The sequence below is a fragment of the Mustela nigripes genome, chromosome 3, assembly GCF_022355385.1.
Source record: "Mustela nigripes isolate SB6536 chromosome 3, MUSNIG.SB6536, whole genome shotgun sequence".
NCBI classification, from domain to species: Eukaryota; Metazoa; Chordata; class Mammalia; order Carnivora; family Mustelidae; genus Mustela; species Mustela nigripes.
The window spans coordinates 139,053,180-139,072,013 of record NC_081559.1 but is presented as its reverse complement, the minus strand read 5'-3'; the positions used below and the strand labels follow the sequence as shown (position 1 = coordinate 139,072,013).

At 35.7% G+C, this 18,834-nt stretch overlaps 1 long non-coding RNA gene across 1 annotated transcript in view; it reads left to right on the top strand.

Moving 5' to 3' along the window:
• LOC132014096 (uncharacterized) overlaps positions 1-18,834 on the top strand; it is a 150,795-nt gene that overhangs the window by 22,299 nt on the left and 109,662 nt on the right. The gene's annotated exons all lie outside the window — the stretch shown is intronic.

The window sequence follows — 18,834 nt, the reverse complement described above, 5'->3', positions numbered from 1 at the left end:
GCACCCCCTCTCCACCCACTCCCCTTGGTAATATGTGTGACATTCCACAGGCACCCCTGACTGCCCTAAAAGAAGAACAAATAGTTAACTTGCAGAGATCATAGTCCTGCAAGGCAGGAGTCTCTCTTGGTTTATAAATGTCCTTGAGATTTACAACAAAGAAGTTACCTTATCAATAGCCCAATTTCCAAAGATACATAACTCAGTTTCTCAAGCCCTAACGTCACCCTCCCCTCCATAAAAAACCGAAGGAGACGGAGGTAGAAGGAAAAGTAAATAAAGTTAAATTTCTTTTAAGACCTAAATCTCACTAACAAGGACGTTTGATAGCAGGAATGTAACATTCCACCAGGAGACTCCCAATTGTCTTTATGTTAGTGCCTCATTAGAGGGAAAGTGGCCTTGGCTTGATAGTAACCAGGCCTTCCATATCCTGACAGTCTTCTTTACCCCAATAGCCCTTCTGAACACCCCTTTGTCCTCACCTACCCAACTCCTGTGTATATAACCAGCCACTCCTCACAGGCCCTGGGCAGCAGCATCTCCGTCTGCCCACGGGTCCTGTCCCCGTGCTTTAATCAACCACCATTTTGCACCAAAGATGTCTTAAGAATTCTTTCTTTAGTCGTCGGCTCCGAACCTCACCCCACCGAACCTGACTTAGGTTCTGGAACTTCATCAGTACCAATATTAAGTAACTTGATCCTGAAGAAAACATTACTCCCAGTAAACCTCAGTTTAACTTGAGAAACACTTGGGAAATGTAATTTTAAACAATCCTTCCCCTGTCATCCCTGTCCTCCTCCTTTATTCCCCTCTCACCTCACAAGACTGAAAATATAGTCTCTGCTACATAAAATTCCTTTTCTAGACTCCACTGATAAAGAACAGCCTCCCATGGTTAAAGCCCCATTGTTTTATTCCTTTTTCTAGTCTGTGTGAAACAAATGATGGCAAGTTAGGTAATCAGTTTCCATCACCAAACATAACAAACAAAAGATTGGGTATTTTCCCAGCAGTTCTCAAGCTTTTTCCTCTTCTCCTATTGTGTATTCATGTTTTGTATTATCAATAGGAAAATTATTTAAAAGAAGAAAAGCTTATTTAATAGTACACTGAGAAGCCAGTTCCTAGTTTTTGCTTCCAGAATAATGAGCAAATCTGAACTATGGCCTAAATCCAGTCACACAAAAACAAAGCCAAAGGGGTGAACAACTTATCAGAAAGGGAGGTATTACTGCCCACAATGAATGCTTGTGTGGAGAGCAGCAACACACACACAAAACAATCTGAGATAAGACAGAAATTTATTAAACTGATGGAGGGGAATAATCATGATTTTAGTTAAAAGAAGAAAAATATTAAAGCATGATCTTTGGGACACCTGGAAGGCTCCGTTGGTTAAGTGTCCAACTCTTGGTTTTGATCTTGGGGTTCTGGGATTGACCCCCCATGTCATGCTTTGCACTCAGTGTGGTGTCTGCTCTGAATTCTCTCTCACTCGCCCCCTGCTCTCTCCCCATACACATGCTTGTGCATGTGTTCTCTCTCTCTCTCCCCCAAATAAATAAAATTTAAAGATAAAAACATGATCTTCACCAGAAAAGACTGACATAGTCAAAGAGTAGATTTTAGGACTGGAATACCAGAAATGATATATCAAATGATCTATGTTAAGAATAACACTTTAAAAGTACTAACACTACTGCTCTTCTAATGCCATCCTGGAGCTGAAGTAGAATGTAGGGGTCCCTTATTTTAGAGCTTCCCTTGACTAAGAAAAATGTCCTGAGAATAGGAACCATTTCCTCTACCTTTGCTTTATTCCCACTAACACACCAACATCGTGGGTGTTCCAAGAGAAGCTCAGTTCTTCAGTGGCAGACCTAAAATGCAAATAAGGCATTCTGACTCCAGTTTGGTAAGCTCCCAATATCTCAGTTTCTTCAACTGTTAAATGAAAATGATAATGATAATCCATGAGCTCCCTAAATGGGTTATTAAAATAATTAAATCATTAAATCATTTAAAATACAGAAAGCACTTATAACGATGTCAGCACTCAGTCTCTTCTCAGGACAAAGTGGGTGGAAAATGGTTTATTACAATCAAGGAACCCAGTCTTAGATTTTTAGGGAGTTATAGTTGATCCAGGATGAATTCCTTTACATGAATGGCTTAAAACAAATGTAGGGCAAATTGCCGTCCTGCCAACTTCCACCATGGTACCCAAATCTATTCCAATCTGAAGAAGGAACACAGGCATCAGCAAGATACACAGTGCAAATCCCATAGTAGAGGATCATTTTTCAAACTTCCAAGACTCAACCTCTAAAAATGTGACTCAGTTAAGTGATTTCTAATTTCACCATTCTGCAAATATACTCTGATATTTGAGAATAGAAGAAGAGAGTGGGGAAAGTATGAGCATCTGTGGAGCAATACACTCCTTATGACCAATAATGAGTTTAACAATGACACTTAATCAAAGCAAGAAATCGTAGAGAGTTTTTAATTCCTCACTCTTACTTTCCACATTCTACTGATAATTTTTCTCTGCCCACACTACTACTATTCCTAATTTCTGACTAGTCGTCCTAGAAACTGTCTCTAATCTTCATTCTAAGTACAGTGACCACACTGTTAATGTGTTTGGTTGCAAAAATGGCCATAGTACTTCATAGCTCCTCCCATCAAGAGATGGAGTCTGTTTCTCTACTCTGGGATAGCCATAACTAAGGAATACTTTAGTTAACTTCTCTGACCAATAGGAAACAGCAAAGGTGATACATTGTGAAAGGACCCAGCCTAGACCTCAAGAGGCTAGCCAGCACATAATGAAGGATACCCAACCCGGTCATCCTGGATGCTTCAGCTGCTACTCAATCTATGAGCTGGCTGTAGACATATGGGAGAACCTAGCAGGATCAGCTGATCTGGTCCAGGCATGAAGAATAAAATTAACTGACCCACAGAATGGAGAACTAAATAAACAGTGGATGTTTTAAGCCACAAGCTTTTGAGGTAGTTTGCTATGCAGTAAAAGAGAACAGATAGAGATTCTATTTAATCCTTTAAAATTTGCAGGTAAGAATATCAATTAATATAAAAGCAACAACCATAAGGGAGAAATTATAAAAGATACAAAGCTAAATAGAAATGCTTAAAAATAGGAGATTTGCATTTCCCCTTCTTGGTTCATGAAACCTGAGTGGGAAAAAAAATAAAGATATAAAATACCCAAATCGGGACACCTGGGTGGCTCAGTCATTAGGCGTCTGCCTTCCGCTCAGATAGTGATCCCAGGGTCCTGGGACTGAGCCTTGCATCAGGCTTCCTGCTTGGTGGGAAGCCTGCTTTTCCCTTTCCCGCTCCCCCTGCTTGTGTTCCTTTTCTTGCTGTATCTCTCTCTCTGTCAAGTAAGTAAATAAAAATATTTAAAAATAATAAAATAAAATACCCAAGTCATTATGAGATAGACTTGATTGATATTTATTGACCTCTCCATCATACAAATAGAGAATATACCTTTTTTCAAATGGAATGAAAATAGAACTTAAATATAAAATAAAATAATAAAAGGATTTTCTACCTAGAAATGTTAAAACTCTTAAATAAATTTTTGAGAAAGTAATAATAATGAAAATGCTACAAATCAAGCCTACAAAATTGAGCTAAAACAGTTTTTAGAGGAAATTTTTGGCATTAAAAATTTAATCAGTGAAAAATCTGACTCAAAAATTTAGAAAAAGAATATTAAACCAACAAAAAGCAGAAGGAAGAAATTAATAAAAGGTTTGCTCTGTTAGAAAACTGGCTTAAAAAAGGATTAACTGATTAATCTTTTAAATATCAATGAAACAAACCACTAACAAAGTTAATCAGGAAAAAAAGAACTGAAAATAGAGTTAAATGAAATTACAAGGAGGAAAAACATAAAATCATTAAAAACAGGAAATTAAAAGAATCATAAGAAACTTTGCTCAAATCTAGGCAAACAAAATAGAAAACTTGGATGAAATGAATAATTTTCTAGGAAAACATAATTTACCACAACTGGGGAAAAAAAAAAAACTAAACAGAGTAACATCTATAGAAGAAATAAGGATACATGCTAACTCCTGAACTCCCCAAATAAAGCTCAGAAGATTCACAGAAGAATTCTAACAAACTATGAAGACTAGATAATTTTAATACATACAAACTGTTCTAGAGTATTCAAAAGGAAGAAAATTCCAGTTTTTTAATGAAGCAAATACAGCATTGATACCAAAATCTGGATGACACTAAAAACAATAACAACACATACATACTGTAGGTTAATTTTTTTTGTGAATATAATAAAATCACCTATGTAATACATTGTAATTGAAAGAATGATCCATTAAGACCAGGTGAGATCCAGTCCAAAAATGCAAAATGGCTCAGAATTAGGGAAACTATTAATATAATTTACCTAATATAATTTATTAAATTAATATTTCTGAGGAGAAAAAATAAACATCTCCTCGAATGCTAAACAGACAAAATTCAAAGCATTCTTGATTTCCAATCATTAATAGTATCAGTAGAGATGAAAAAATAGTCTTTCCCTAAAGCCATCATTCTGCTTAACTGAGGAATTACTATTAGAGACAAGAGGAAAACAAAATATGATCAGTATCTGTATTATTAACATTTTACTCCAATTAGCTGTCAAATCAATTAAAAACAACATAAGCAACATAATAACAACATTTGGAAATATAAAATTTGGAAAGAAGGTGATAAACTTTTTAAAAATGATTGTATACCCTGAAACACATGTATACCCTTTAAAAAGGATTGTATACCCTGAAACACATGGAAATCAACCAAAAAATTATTGCAAACAGTAAGAGAATTAATAAAATCACAAGGGCAAAAAATAAGTACACAGAAATCAGTGGTTATCATATATTCAAAGACCAAACAATCAAAATATATAATGGGAGAAAAGATCACCTTCACATTAGCGATGAAATTTATATAAATATAAATTTATCAAATATCTTAGACCTATAAATTCAAACTAGTGCATGTCTAAGGGTCACAGATGGACATGTTATAAATGAGAAGACTCAAAATGTCACTTCTCCTTAATTTATAACACAATTGCAAGTAAAATGCTAATAATTTTTAAATAGACAATCAGATTCCAGAGTATCTGGAGATGTATATGTGTATAAGAATAAGCAAGAAACCACTGAAAGAGAAAAGCAATGAGTGGCTTAGCCTCAACAGATATTAAAGCTATTATAAGGTCTCAATAATTTTAAGAGTATGATGTGAGTATATAAATTTTAAAAACTAGAATAATAAGTCTAAATGAGGCCCAAATACATGTGTAATTCTAATATATGTTAAAGGTGTTTTCTCAAATCAGTGCTAAAAAGATAGACTGTTCAAGAAATGGTATTGGGGGTTGCCTGGGTAGCTCAGTGGGTTAAGCCTCTGCCTTCAGCTCAGGTCATAATCTCAGGGTCCTGGGTTGAGACCCGCATCAGGCTCTCTGCTCAGTGGGGAGCCTGCTTCCCTCTCTCTCTCTCTGTGTCAAATAAATAAATAAAATTGAAAAAAAAAAAAAAGAAACGGTATTGGGCCAACTAGGTGTATATCTGAAGAAAAAAAGATTATATTGGTATCTCAAATCATATTTCAAGAAGAATTCCTAAGAGATGAAATAATTAAATGTAGAAAATGAAACCCTAAAAGTAACAAGAAAATATAGAATTATTTTATAAAATTTGAATATTAAAGGCCTTCCTAAGAATGAATCAAAAGCCAGAAATAAAAGCAAGTACAAATTAATGATCATTTTAATGCAGTTCCCAGACCTTGCCTTCACCAAATATTTTTTTAACACACTAAATCAGTGGCTCCATGGATGAACTTCTACCTTGTAATTTACCACAATTGTAACTTTGCCTTAATCTTAACTCCAAGAACCTATTCTTTGACCAGTAGTTTCTCCAGTGCCCTTACTCCAATAATTCTTTGAACCCACGAGGTTTTACAAACTATCGATTCTACTACTTTTTCATTGATCCTCACCTCTCTAACATCTTTACTGTCCTTAATCACCTTAAAATCCAGGATCAGTTATTCTAGTTACTACCTTAAATATACCCTTAATTCCTTTACCCTCTCTTTCTTCACCATACTTTGAAAAAGCACATTTGTTAAGTATAGCTGTCTACTTATTGCACCAGGAAAGACAAACCTGGCTCTGGAAACCATAAAACCATGCTAAATGCTCTCATTTGGGTTCATGATCACTAACCTCCTATCAACCAATGCTCCCCAACAATGTGACTTATTCTTTTCCATTTGTTCTTCTCTCTTGGCCGTTTCATAACTTCTCTCTTCAAAATTCCAACATCATTCCCACTTCTGTTACTCTCAGGTGATGACTTTGTTTATAATTCTTTGAAAAGAAAAAACAAGTTTAGAGAAGAACTTACACTTCCATTTTTCTTAGCCCCTCCTCTCTCCCCATTATCATGGATAGCAACTAATACCATCTCCTAACTAGACCTCTAGATTGGATTCCATGATCTCTCCTCTCCTGTAGATTCTTGTGTCAGCAATTCTTTTTGACCAGCACCAGCATCAGTTTTCCCCTCCACGTAGAAAAAAGTATATTGAATATATATATTAATATCCTTTTTTATCGCCTGCAACTTTTCTCTGTATAATTGATTCCTTGGAACTCTTTTGTCCCCTGCCTGTAAATAGAGGATGATAATACAACAGCATCATCAAATGTTTATCTCTAGAGCAGAATTCTCCCCTGAACACCAAACCTTAATTTCCTATTTATCTTTTCTCTGTAGATATCCAATGGGCATCTCAATTTCAACATGTAGAAAACTGAGTTCCTCATCTTCTACCCTCTTTAAGATTGCTGGTCTATTATTCCAGTTACTTAAACCAATAAACTTGGAGTGATCCCTATTTCCTCTCTTTCCTCTGTAGCTGGAATCCAATTTTATAAGCACAGTCTGAAATACAGCATTTCTTCTCATTACTGACACTATTACCTCTCTGGTCTGATGACCACAGCATTAGCTGTCAGTTATTGCAGTAGGCTATTAACCAGTCATGGTTCTACCTTTACCCCTTCAGTATTTTCTTCACAATAGCCAAAGTGATTCTGTTAAATATCTCTTGCACTGTTGGTGGGAATGCAAGCTGCTGCAGCCACTGTGGAAAACAGTATGACTGTTCCTCAAAACATTAAATATAGAACTACCTTATGATCCAGCAATCACACTACCAGGTGTTTACCCGAAGAATATGAGAACAATAACTCAAAAGAATACATGTGCCCATATGTTTCTTGCAACATTATTTATAATATTATAATATGGAAGCAATCCAAATATTTCTTGATGATTTGATAAATGAGATGATACATGCACACACACACACACACACAGAGTGGAAAATTACTCAGCCATAAAAAGAATGAAATCTTGCTATTTGCAGACACATGGATGGAGCTAGAGAGTACTATCCTAAGTGAAATCCCAGTCGGAAAAAGACAAATGCCTTTTTCTTTTTTTAAGATTTTATTTATTTATCAGAGAGAAAGAGGGAGAGAGAGTGAGCACAGGCAGACAGAATGACAGGCAGAGGCAGAGGAAGAAGCAGGCTCCCTGCTGAGCAAGGAGCCGGATGTGGGATTCGATCCCAGGACGCTGGGATCACGACCTGAGCTGAAGGCAGCTGCTTAACCAACTGAGCCACCCAGGCGTCCCGACAAATGCCTTTTGATGTCACTCTTATATGGAATTTAAGAAACTAACATATATAAATAAAGGAGAAAAAAGATACAAACAAAATACCGACTCTGTGGTTACCAGAGTGGAAGTGGATGGAGGGATGAGTGAAATAGATGATGGGGACTAAGAGTACACTTTTCTTGATGACCGCTGAGTAATATATAGAATCACTGAATCACTATATCGTACACCTGAAACAAATATATCACTGTATGTTAACTCTACCTGAATTAAAATAAACAATAAAAAATTTTTTCTTTCAGTAAAAAAAATATAAAATATAATATTTTATACTATAAAATATTACTCAGACATAAAAAGAATGAAATCTTGCTATTTGCAGACACATGGATGGAACTAGAGAGTACTATCCTAAGTGAAATCCCAGTTCCATTCAAATCCTCTAGAGCTTTGGTTCCCAAATGGTATGCCAAGATACCCTAGGGCACCACAGTGAACTCAACAAGGATGTTCTGAGAGAAATTTTCAAGAGCAAAAGACAATGATACCTAATATCCTTGAAACACAAGGCCAGTTACTAACACTAGATAGTTGGCAGTTTCAATGTTAGATCACATTACATTTCTTTTCATGACATGATTATCTTTGTAAAGCAGATTTCTAAAAATGCCAGCAGGTGCTGCAGCAAAAAGCAAGTACCACACAAAAGATTTTGTGGAATTAAATATGAGTTTGTCATTGTTCAATCTGATTCCAAAGTTTGAGAATTTGTGCTATGAAAAGTGGTACACATGTCCCATTCATTAATAATTGTGGTTAAGAATGAAATAAATTCTTTTCTTTCAATTTATGTGTATTTTTTAAACAGCTAATAAGTTGTTAGGACATAAATACTTATCAAGTTATTTGGTCATAACTCCTTAATAAATGAAACTGTTAGGCCTCCCTTTTGGCCTAGTAACATGATGAAAAAATTATATACAAAAGGCTACAATGGCCCCAATTTGAGAAATGATCTGTTGTGATTAAAGAACTGAAAAATACACACGTGCCTGAAGCATGGTGAGCATGGAGAACAATGATCCAAAACACCCTGGGGGGCAGACAGGGTCAATCATGCAGAACATCAAAGACCATACTGAGAAATTTAATTTTTAAATTTTTGAACTTATTTTAAGCAGATTAGCAAATGGACCTGATTTATAATTGTAACCGATCAACCCAATCCATGAGGAGTGTGTTAGGAAAAGGGTGAGAAGTGAAGAGTCTGACGGGCAATCATTTACTCCAAAGAACATGGAGGCTTGGACAAGTGAATGACAATAAAGATGGAAGTATATGGAAACCAGGAGCACTTTGTAGGTGAAATTGATGGGACTTGCTGATGAAGAGAATGAAAGTAGTAAGGAAGGTGGAAACATCAGAGTGCTCTTAAATTTCTGACTTGAGCAGCCAGGTACCTATAACTAAAATGAAGAAAAGACCCAGTTTGGGAGAAAACACAGAAGCTTATGTTTAGATGTGTTAAAACTAAGATACTTAGAAAACAACCTACAGATGACCACTGGCAGGCATTTGGGTTTCAATATGGTATCAGTAGTCCTTTCCCTAAATACAACCTGAGATTATCCAACCCTCCTTCAGTCCTTCTTTTACTGAGTTTTTTTTTATCTGTAACCACTCAATACCCTTCACATATACGATGTCATCCGAACTCAACTCAAATACATCCTGCCAAAGCAGGCAGCACATTAGGGTTTCCATCTGCCACTGTGTACAAAATTTAGTTTTGCTATCGTAAAACCAGTTTTTAGTGTACTTAGATGAAAGCAAGGACAACCATATGTTTTTCAGTCTTCACACTGTTCCTTGAAAACAAACTTGCTTCACTTGGCTGTCGACAGCCTTCCTAGCCCCTTCCAATTTCTCCTCCCTCGAGGTTGCACATTATTCTAATTAAAATAGCTAATGCTGGGGTCCCATGGCAAACCCAGCAAACCTCCAGAGTGTAAAACCACTGCTCCTGACTTTAAATTTTACCACAGCCTGGATCCTCCTGATGTACTGATACAGCTTACCAAATCAAAGCACCATGGATTTGAGTAGTTTAAATTAAACTGAAATTTTCGCACTCCTCTGTTGTCGCTGTATTTTAGACTATCTACCACGTTATGGTGCAGTTGTCTCTACTTTCACTCATTGGCCCACATATGGGCTTCCAACACACCTCATCCAATCTTGTTTTGTTGATCAAAGTCTCCATTTCTTAGTACTAGATTTATCCTCTTCCTCTCTGGAAACAGATCTATCTTTTGAAATCCAACTCCGTTATCACCTTATTCTCTCTTGAGATTGTTCTTATGGAACTCCACATCAGAAATGAATACTTCCTTCACATTGCCTTTAGTCATTTACTGATGTTTTCTATACTGTAGCAGAATACATACATATTTATGGATTTTTTTTCCTTTTGCACTAGATCTTTCAATAATTTAATCTTTAGTTGCTGAATCAAACTACCAATAGTATCTAGACATTTGTATTGATTTCTACTTATGCCTGATTCTATTTGCATAAACAAATAAAGCATAGAAAGTGTTTTATTACTATTATAATTACTGAAATAGTGGTTTCTTGTAATTGTGATAATGAATTTAATGCTGATGTTCCTATTTCTACATTTGCTTAGTCTCTCTTCCAGAGCCACATTTTTCAGATGTGTATTTCTATTGGACAGTTTGGGAGGAGAAAAAACTTCCCCTGCTTTACTGAAACTATTCTATAGCAGAATGTACTTCCCATAACAAGAGCAATTTGATCTGTTATGGTGCATCATGTAGCAGTTCTCTTCTAAAAAATTCTTGAAGTCATGCCTCCTGTACCACACCAATTTGTTTCAGCCCACAATTGAGGTTTAATCTGAGAAATGTTATCTACTTATTTGCTATAATTTATTGCCTTATATGCCTCTTGCAATTACTAGTCATCCCTCTCAGAGCTATCATGTGTCTTTCTGCTTTTTCTCGGTGTATCAGACACATCAATATTTATAGACTTTTCCCTTTGCACTTGATCTTTTAATAATTTCATCTCTTTCGAATGAATCAATCCTATCAGGTTCACTCATTTTTTTGTCTGTTATTTGCACTTATACTATCAGCATTTTTATCACTGAAATGCTTGCTGACCAATTTACTAGAATTCTTCAAGGTGTGTTTTAATGTTGACATACATTTTTAAATCATTCAAGTATAAAAGAAAACCTGTAATCCTACTTTTGTTTTGTTCTGTTTTCTCCTTAATCATTTCTGTGTCAAGTAAAAGCAGGAAGAATTAAATTTCCTTAAATGTCTCCTAATTTCTATTCCTTTTCCTTAAGAATATGTTAGTAGCTGTTTTAAGTCTGAATCTTAGAAATATTGATGATGAATATTAAATAATAGTTGATTGATAATTTCTATTTGGTAAACATTTCTTCCTTACACTGTGTTTTTTTAATCAGATTTCTTGCTTCAGTTCAATATTCTTTTAGTCAGCTGAAATAAAAGACTTTTATTCTGTTTAACTCTGCTTCTCCCAGGGTAGTAAAGCAAGCGTTCTTCAAATGAGAACAACTCAGTCAATATTTGTTGAATTAAGTCATTAGACATATTGAAGGAAAGGCTTACAGGCTTAAGTCTCTTAAATTAATATAAATATCTCTTCTCTGGTAGCTCTCCGGTCCCTAAATTGATCTGTTTTCCCAGTTTTCTGTTATAGCTCCACATAGAACACACAATCAATTTAAAACAAATGGCATAGCCCAGCTGGGAAATCCTCGACAAAAAATTAACTCTAGGCAAACAAAACTCAAGGAGTCACTATATGTAGTGAAAATTATCATTTTCCTAGATCTTCTAGATCTTAATGTGATAAAGTCGTATTTAAAGTATAATTTAACTAAAAGTCCCTTTTTAAACATCTGTTCTCCCCATTCTGCCTTATAGGAAAGAAAACGGTCAAGTTTTGATGTGTATTCTCAGACTTGGTGATACTATGATTTCATGTATTTTTTTTATTGTTCATTTGCTGGAATAATGAGAGGAAAATTTTCCTTGGGATGAAATGATTTCTGCTGGAACAGAACTATTTTTCTTATTCAAATCTTTTAGTACTTTGTGAGATTTAAAAAGCAATAAAATATCTGCACCTGCATTTTTGTAGGACTAAGTAACATGAGGAAAACTGAACTCTGTTCATGGGGGTCAAATGGGAAAAATCCATTTGACACCATTAGCCTTTGGGTCCCAAGTGAGCACATAAAATACATTGCACTTCCCTATCTGAAAACATAACCCGAATCTATGTAAAACAATGCCAAACATGTGGAATATGAACAGCCCAACCAATTAGTCACCTAACAGTATGTATGATGCCAAACATCTGGATATTTGGAAACTTCCAAATGAATGAGCGAATTTTTCATTTTTCTTCCGATTTTTTTGGCAGCATACAAACGCAGCCAAATGTGGCACTTTGATTGTGGTATTATTTTCAGACAGCAGGTTCCAAAATATCTTAAAAGTCCTAGCCCTGCAATATCCAAAGAAAATCCATTTAGAATGCAGTCTTTCATGATTCATTTTGATAAGGGATTTATATTAAGCACTTATAATGGCAAAAATCAAGCTCATTAGATGAAATTGTATATTCATTCAAATGATTTTATAGAACAGAGAATTAATGTTCTGCTTTCCAGGGAAAATGTCTATATTGAGATAATCTGTCTTACACTTCCTATAGACCCCATTTTCACCTCATCATGTATTGTGCCCAACCTCTAATCCTTCCCCTGCTGTCTGAGAGATTTCCCCAGAAGAGATGTGAGACAGGAAAATCCTTTGTGGCTGGGAGCAGAAAAATGAAAAAGGTAAGGGTCTAATGCTCAGAGGCCACGATGGGACAGAGCTTTGGCAACAGCCTGAGACGGAACAACTGACATCCAAGTGCTGACAGGAAGTCTACAAGGATGGAGAATCCCCTCCCCCAATAAAGACAACAGGGAAAGCTACTAGGAATTTGGACAAACGCCAAAGAAGAGGAGAGAGATTAGGGACTGTGACTGGCAATGCCAAAACTGCTTCCCTGATTCTCTTCCTTTTTCCCTCCTCTTCTTTCTTTCCTCCTCCCCCTCCCCCCATCATTGCCACAGGGGCCTCCCCATCCTCCTTTGCCCCATCTCCTTCCCCTTGGTCCTCCCCCTTTCTCCCTCCTCTATCCCTTCTCTCCACCCCTCCTCTTCCGCCCTTCTCCTCCCCAACCCTGTCTTCTCCCTTCTCCTCCACCTGCTGCTCCTTTCTCTCCATTTCTACCCCCTCCTCTGTATATTCATACCCCCAGACTTAAAACTGCAATCCACAGCTCCACAAATAGAACCTTTACATATGACCCTAACTCTCTTTCTAACCACTACTCTGGCTTTTTTTTCTTTCCTGGCTAATTCACCAAAACTCTCAGGCTGCTATAAGCATTATATTGCCTACCCACCAGATACTCCTTTATTTTCTACAGACCAGCTTCTGTTCCTATTGCTGAGGGTTAAAGCTTTAGTAAGCTAATGAAGCTTTGCTTAGGGTCTCTCACTAAATGGGCCTACTGCCCAAGGCCCTGGGAATGGTCCTAGCAATATGTTCACATAGACATATGTTGTGGTAAAATTCTTAAAATGACAATGTTGAAGGACCAGAGGTTATATCACAGTATCATACTTGACATATGAAATATGTTGATTTGGTAGAGAATCAAGATTTGAAAAATACAGAGCCAGGAGCTTGTCTGTGGAAAGTAAAAATGGAAGACTTGATTCTCATTGATGCTTAGTCAAATAAATATTCTCTCTTATCAAAAAGTACTTGATCGGGCACCTGGGTGGCTCAGTGGGTTAAGCCTCTGCCTTCCAGCTCAGGTCATGGTCTCAGGGTCCTGGGATCAAGGCCCGCATCAGGCTCTCTGCTCAGCAGGGAGCCTGCTTCCCTCTCTCTCTCTCTCTCTCTGCCTGCCTCTCTGCCTACTTGTGATCTCTCTCTCTCTCTGTCAAATAAATAAATAAAATCTTTAAAAAAAAGTACTTGATCAACACAAGATATACAATTACAAATACACTTTGTTTTTCCTTCTTAATGGAGACTATAATGAATTAAAGTAGTTTGAATTCCCATTTATAGCGTGCACATCTTTGCAGGGCTACAAATAGCTAATATGCGTGTGTATCTAAAGTCCCCTCTTGTTATAAAGACACCAGTCATATTGTATTTAGGGCACCCATAGCCAGTAACACTTCATCTATACCTACTTATATTAGCAAAGACCCTATCTCTAAATAAGATAATATTCATAGGTTCTAGGTAGATGTTGAGTTTGGGTAGGGGTGAGGCTACTCAGTCCAGTATATACCTCTGCAAATGGTAGCTTACAATTTAAAAACTAGTCTTTGAAATGTTCCAATATCCTGTTAAACACAAATCAAATTCAATCCATCAAACTATGTTCTCCTTTCCATCCACCGTATAAAACAGCTCCTGGTGTAGTGGATGGACCTTGTACTTCTTCCTCACTTTGACCCCATCTATCCCAACATGTCAGATCAAACCAGGGAATTTATTCTATCCTACTAAGAAAGTATATCCATGTAATTGTGTCATGGAACCAATCACCATAAACACTGATCTCAGTTTGCATGTACCATTTATAATGGCCTTGCAAAGTTAGATTGAATGCTGTGGTCTTAGAGTGATTTGGTCATGCTCATTTACTTTTAGCTTAAAACTGGTATCTCAGTATTATAAAAGTTTCCATTGCAGACTACAATGCTAAAGTATAGTTAGTTATTTGAATTTACCATGTCAGTAAAAAATTTACAATGAGTTAATAGAATTATTTAAGAAAAATAGAAGTACACAATGTCAGTATTATGTTTATGATAACCCTGGAAAACTGCAGGGATAGCTCCAACTCTGTTTTAAAGGTGAGGACAGCAGCACACTTAAAAACAGTGAATAGTTATTCTCTAAAAAATCAAAATGGTTGCTATCATTTGAAGAAGAAATTGCCATAATTACAATAAGTAGTACACTACTTCTAAAGACTACAAAGGATTTTACAGATACTCTGATGGTAATCATTATTATGTTTGGAAAAACAAATATTAAGCAACTGATAACTTAAGACTTTTTTTCTGATCACTGAGTTATAGTGCCTTGTAGCTAAAACACTATTCAGAATCTAAGTGAAACTGAGTAGTTGTGGTCATTCTCTAAACATTTTTGTCAATTGCCAAGTAGCCGTAAATTTCTACCAAGTTGACTCTGGAAAATGTAGAAAATGGAGATCTTTATAAAATAATTAAAATGCTCTTTATCTTTTTAAAAAGTTGTTTAATGTGCATTTATATATTTTCCTGTTTCTATCAAACAGAATATTATAACTGTTCCTTGATTTTTACATCTGCTGAAATCTATGTTTATTCTGCCTGGCTGAATTATATGATGTGATAAATTGCTTGAAACACTACGATAGCATTCTGAAATCATATTTTTCCTTCTCTCTACACAAACAGGGAGAGAGAATTTAAAAAAAAAAAAAACTGGAATTATCCAAAGCTGCATGGCTGAATATTAGTCCAAAATTTAAAATACTCTGGCCTTTAATTTTGTGACTAAATAGGTGTCCTTCATAAAACATTCAGTATCCAAGCATCAATATCCCAAGCAATTACACAGAGTTACAGGGCCATTCATTGCTCACAATATTAGAAATGGGCTATTTGCACAGGTAATTAAAATGGATTGTGGGCTCATCAAAGGTTATTTTGAAATGGTCTGCGGAAAGGGCACAGTTTTCTGTCACTCACTTAGAAATTATTCTCTCAGACCCTTGCCAGTTGATTTTTTTAAAGGCAATTCAAGAGCCAGAAAGAAATCTTGAATATAGTTTTCAGACATAAAGAAGAATTACAGCATAGATTTACAATGAACAAATTGTCCTGGGCTCCCAAATTATGCTATTTGTAGATTGAACACAGAAGCAGGGGGTAGCCATATGGCATAAGCCACCCTTCTCCAATACAAAAAGTTATTAAATCCCCTGGAGTTGGCTAAAGGAAACCATAATCATTTTAAAATGGGAAAAAGCCACAAATTTCCTCTCCCTCTCCTTACAGACCATTTTCTTATCCCAAGTTACATATTTTCAACTTCATCACACATCAGAACATTAGGTCAAACCCCTACCCTAAGCATATTAAAATTCTTTCCTATTCCTGAACCTGCAGCACAAACAAGACTACTATTTCACTATCATGATCATTTCATACTTGCCTCATGGTGTTTCTATCGGTTGTTTTTTAGTGTCAATTAAAAAACAACTGAGAACAAGTTTCCTATTCATTATGATTGTCTTCAAGAAAAAGCGAAGGCTGTGTTTCCCTTTTATCCCTATTAACATTTCCAACAAAGCATCATTAGTGTTTCTCTTCTATATCTGATGAAGGGTCAACACCATCAAAAGAAGACATTTAGAAGTGAGAAGGCCAATGCAGATTTTTAGTAAGGGGTTATGACTTGGTTTTCTCAATCCAGATCTTCATTTACCCTGAACCTTACTGCTGATCCTGGGTCAGAGATTCTTATTTCCTAAAGAACGTGAAAAAATTATTTCAGCATTTCTTATTAAGCAATTCTTATTTCTGAGAAATACTTGAGAATTTAGGGTGAGCAGAAATGAGCAGAAATTTGAATTTATTTTTCATATTTATGTTCCCTAACTACATCCCCTGTTATCCTTCAGCTTAGAGAGCACTCATCCTTGTGAGTGCATCTGGCAGTAAACAGGTTTTCCTCCCTGACTTCAAGTAGTACATCCTATATATTAGGGTGACTAGTTCGTCCACTGTTCATCCACAGAGCTAGGAATGTTTGAGACTACAGAATGTTTTGCATAACCAGAGCACTTGGAATAGTCAAACATGGACATCAAATGAGAAATGGGTAAAAACAATAACTTGAAAAAGTTCAAAATTTTGAGAAGTACTGCACTGGATAAGAATGAAGAATATGGTTGGCTCATAATTTCATGTATCATTCAAACTCTTCAATGCCTAGACTCAGGTACACTGTGTCAAAGAATAATAGGAAGAATACTTACGTGTTAAATGAATGAATCGTCTCTATGTAAATCACACACTCTATCTCATAGATTCTTAGCATCACATTTTTTCACATATTAACAAGCCTGATATCAGGATGCATCTCACTATTGACGGTATGAATAATTAATTATCTGGTGGTATGTTTTCTATCTGAAAGTAGTTCTGCCGGAAAGAATGGATTGTCTCACAATTGACAAAGGCTTAATTTTAATGATGTACATTCTTGTTTCATTTTTTTGTAAATGCTTTCATGCTGTTCTGAAGAATATGTGCCTTGAATTTGAATGGCACAGACTCATTTTAATGGAGGGATTTATATAAGGTTATCAATTTTCATTCTTCTAAGAAAGGTAATTAAAAATACATGTACCAATACCTTTCTCTTTCCAAAAGGATATTGTAAAAGCCAAAATGTAGGAAGACCTTAAATTCAGAATTAAGGTAAATCCTTTAATTATTAGCTCTATGAAAAATTCATATTCTTACTTTTCTCTTTCACTGTGTGTGCTTGTATCAATCTATAGACTGGCATTTTGGAAACAACTCTTCTGAGATACTGTGGCACAAATACTCTAGCACTCATTCATACAATCCCTCCTGCAGACAAAGAACATGCAGAGCAATGTGTGAGAAACATATTATGTACAAAAATCTGGTGGCATTTTCAGAATATTTTTCTTTTGATTTAAAAAAAAATTCTATCTCAGCTTCTTCTAAAGAGGCAGAAGTATTGCATTTAATTAAAATAGTATCCACTTGAACTAAACTCCATTCACAACTCTTTTTTAGGGCCCAGAGCAGTGGTTAAGCATTGGCTTTGAGGTCAGTTTCATATTTGATCTCTTTGTTCAAATGTATCCTGAGCTGACAGAGGAATGGGTTTGGTAATATTATCCTGTGAATCTTTTTCTATATCTGATATTTGCAATCTAAAATTAGCTTGCTTCTGGCTTTAAATCCCCATACTTTGGCTGTTTCTTCTCAATCAGGCCCCTCAGCCAGTGGAAGCCAAACCCCAGTTATGCACACTTCTGATCTATAAAGTACATTTTCATTGCTGAGCCACCTGCCCCCAATCTTCCTTTTCCACTGTTCTAAACTCCTCTCAGGTGAAAACATTTGAAAAGTGTTTAGATTGATTTATGTAGTTTACATTTTGGTAAATATTTATTTGGTCAAACTCTTATTTAAAAAAAAAATCAACCACAGGACTAAATACCAAGTAAATAAAAGGACAAAACAGAATTAGTTGATTAGAGCCAGTAATTCTCACTCCCATACTGTATTTAATAAGTATCTTGATTCCCAGGTTTGGCTGTAGAAGGAATCTCCCCTTACGGCTTTAGAATACTCTCTATGCATCCGTTTCCTTCAATGAGCAGATATTAAAATAAAGACTATCTACAAAAAAGACTATCTACAAAAGGGTGACCACTATTTTGATCAGACTTCTCAGTTAACATCTTGATAGTGTTGTGAGGGTAAAATTGTTGCTCGACATGGACTTCTTGAACTTTTGGAGAAAATCAGACTCCATTCACCTATTATTATCACTCTGATTATATTATACTAGGAAGATAAAACCTAGACCCTCTATAACATCATCAGTAATGCCCAGTATGTTATCAAAAATTATAAAATATATGAAAACAAAGAATATAGGACAGTCAAAAAGCAATTTGTAGAAACAAACCCCAAGATGATCCAGATGGCAGAATTAATAGATACAACTATTATGTGCAAAACCACATGATATGTGCAAAAATATAATGAAAACATTAAAAGAAGATAAGAAAAATGAAGAGATACAACAAAACTAATAGAGCCAAGTTGAATTCCAAGAGCTGAAAAAGAAAATTATGTAAAGTAAAATATTCACTGTGT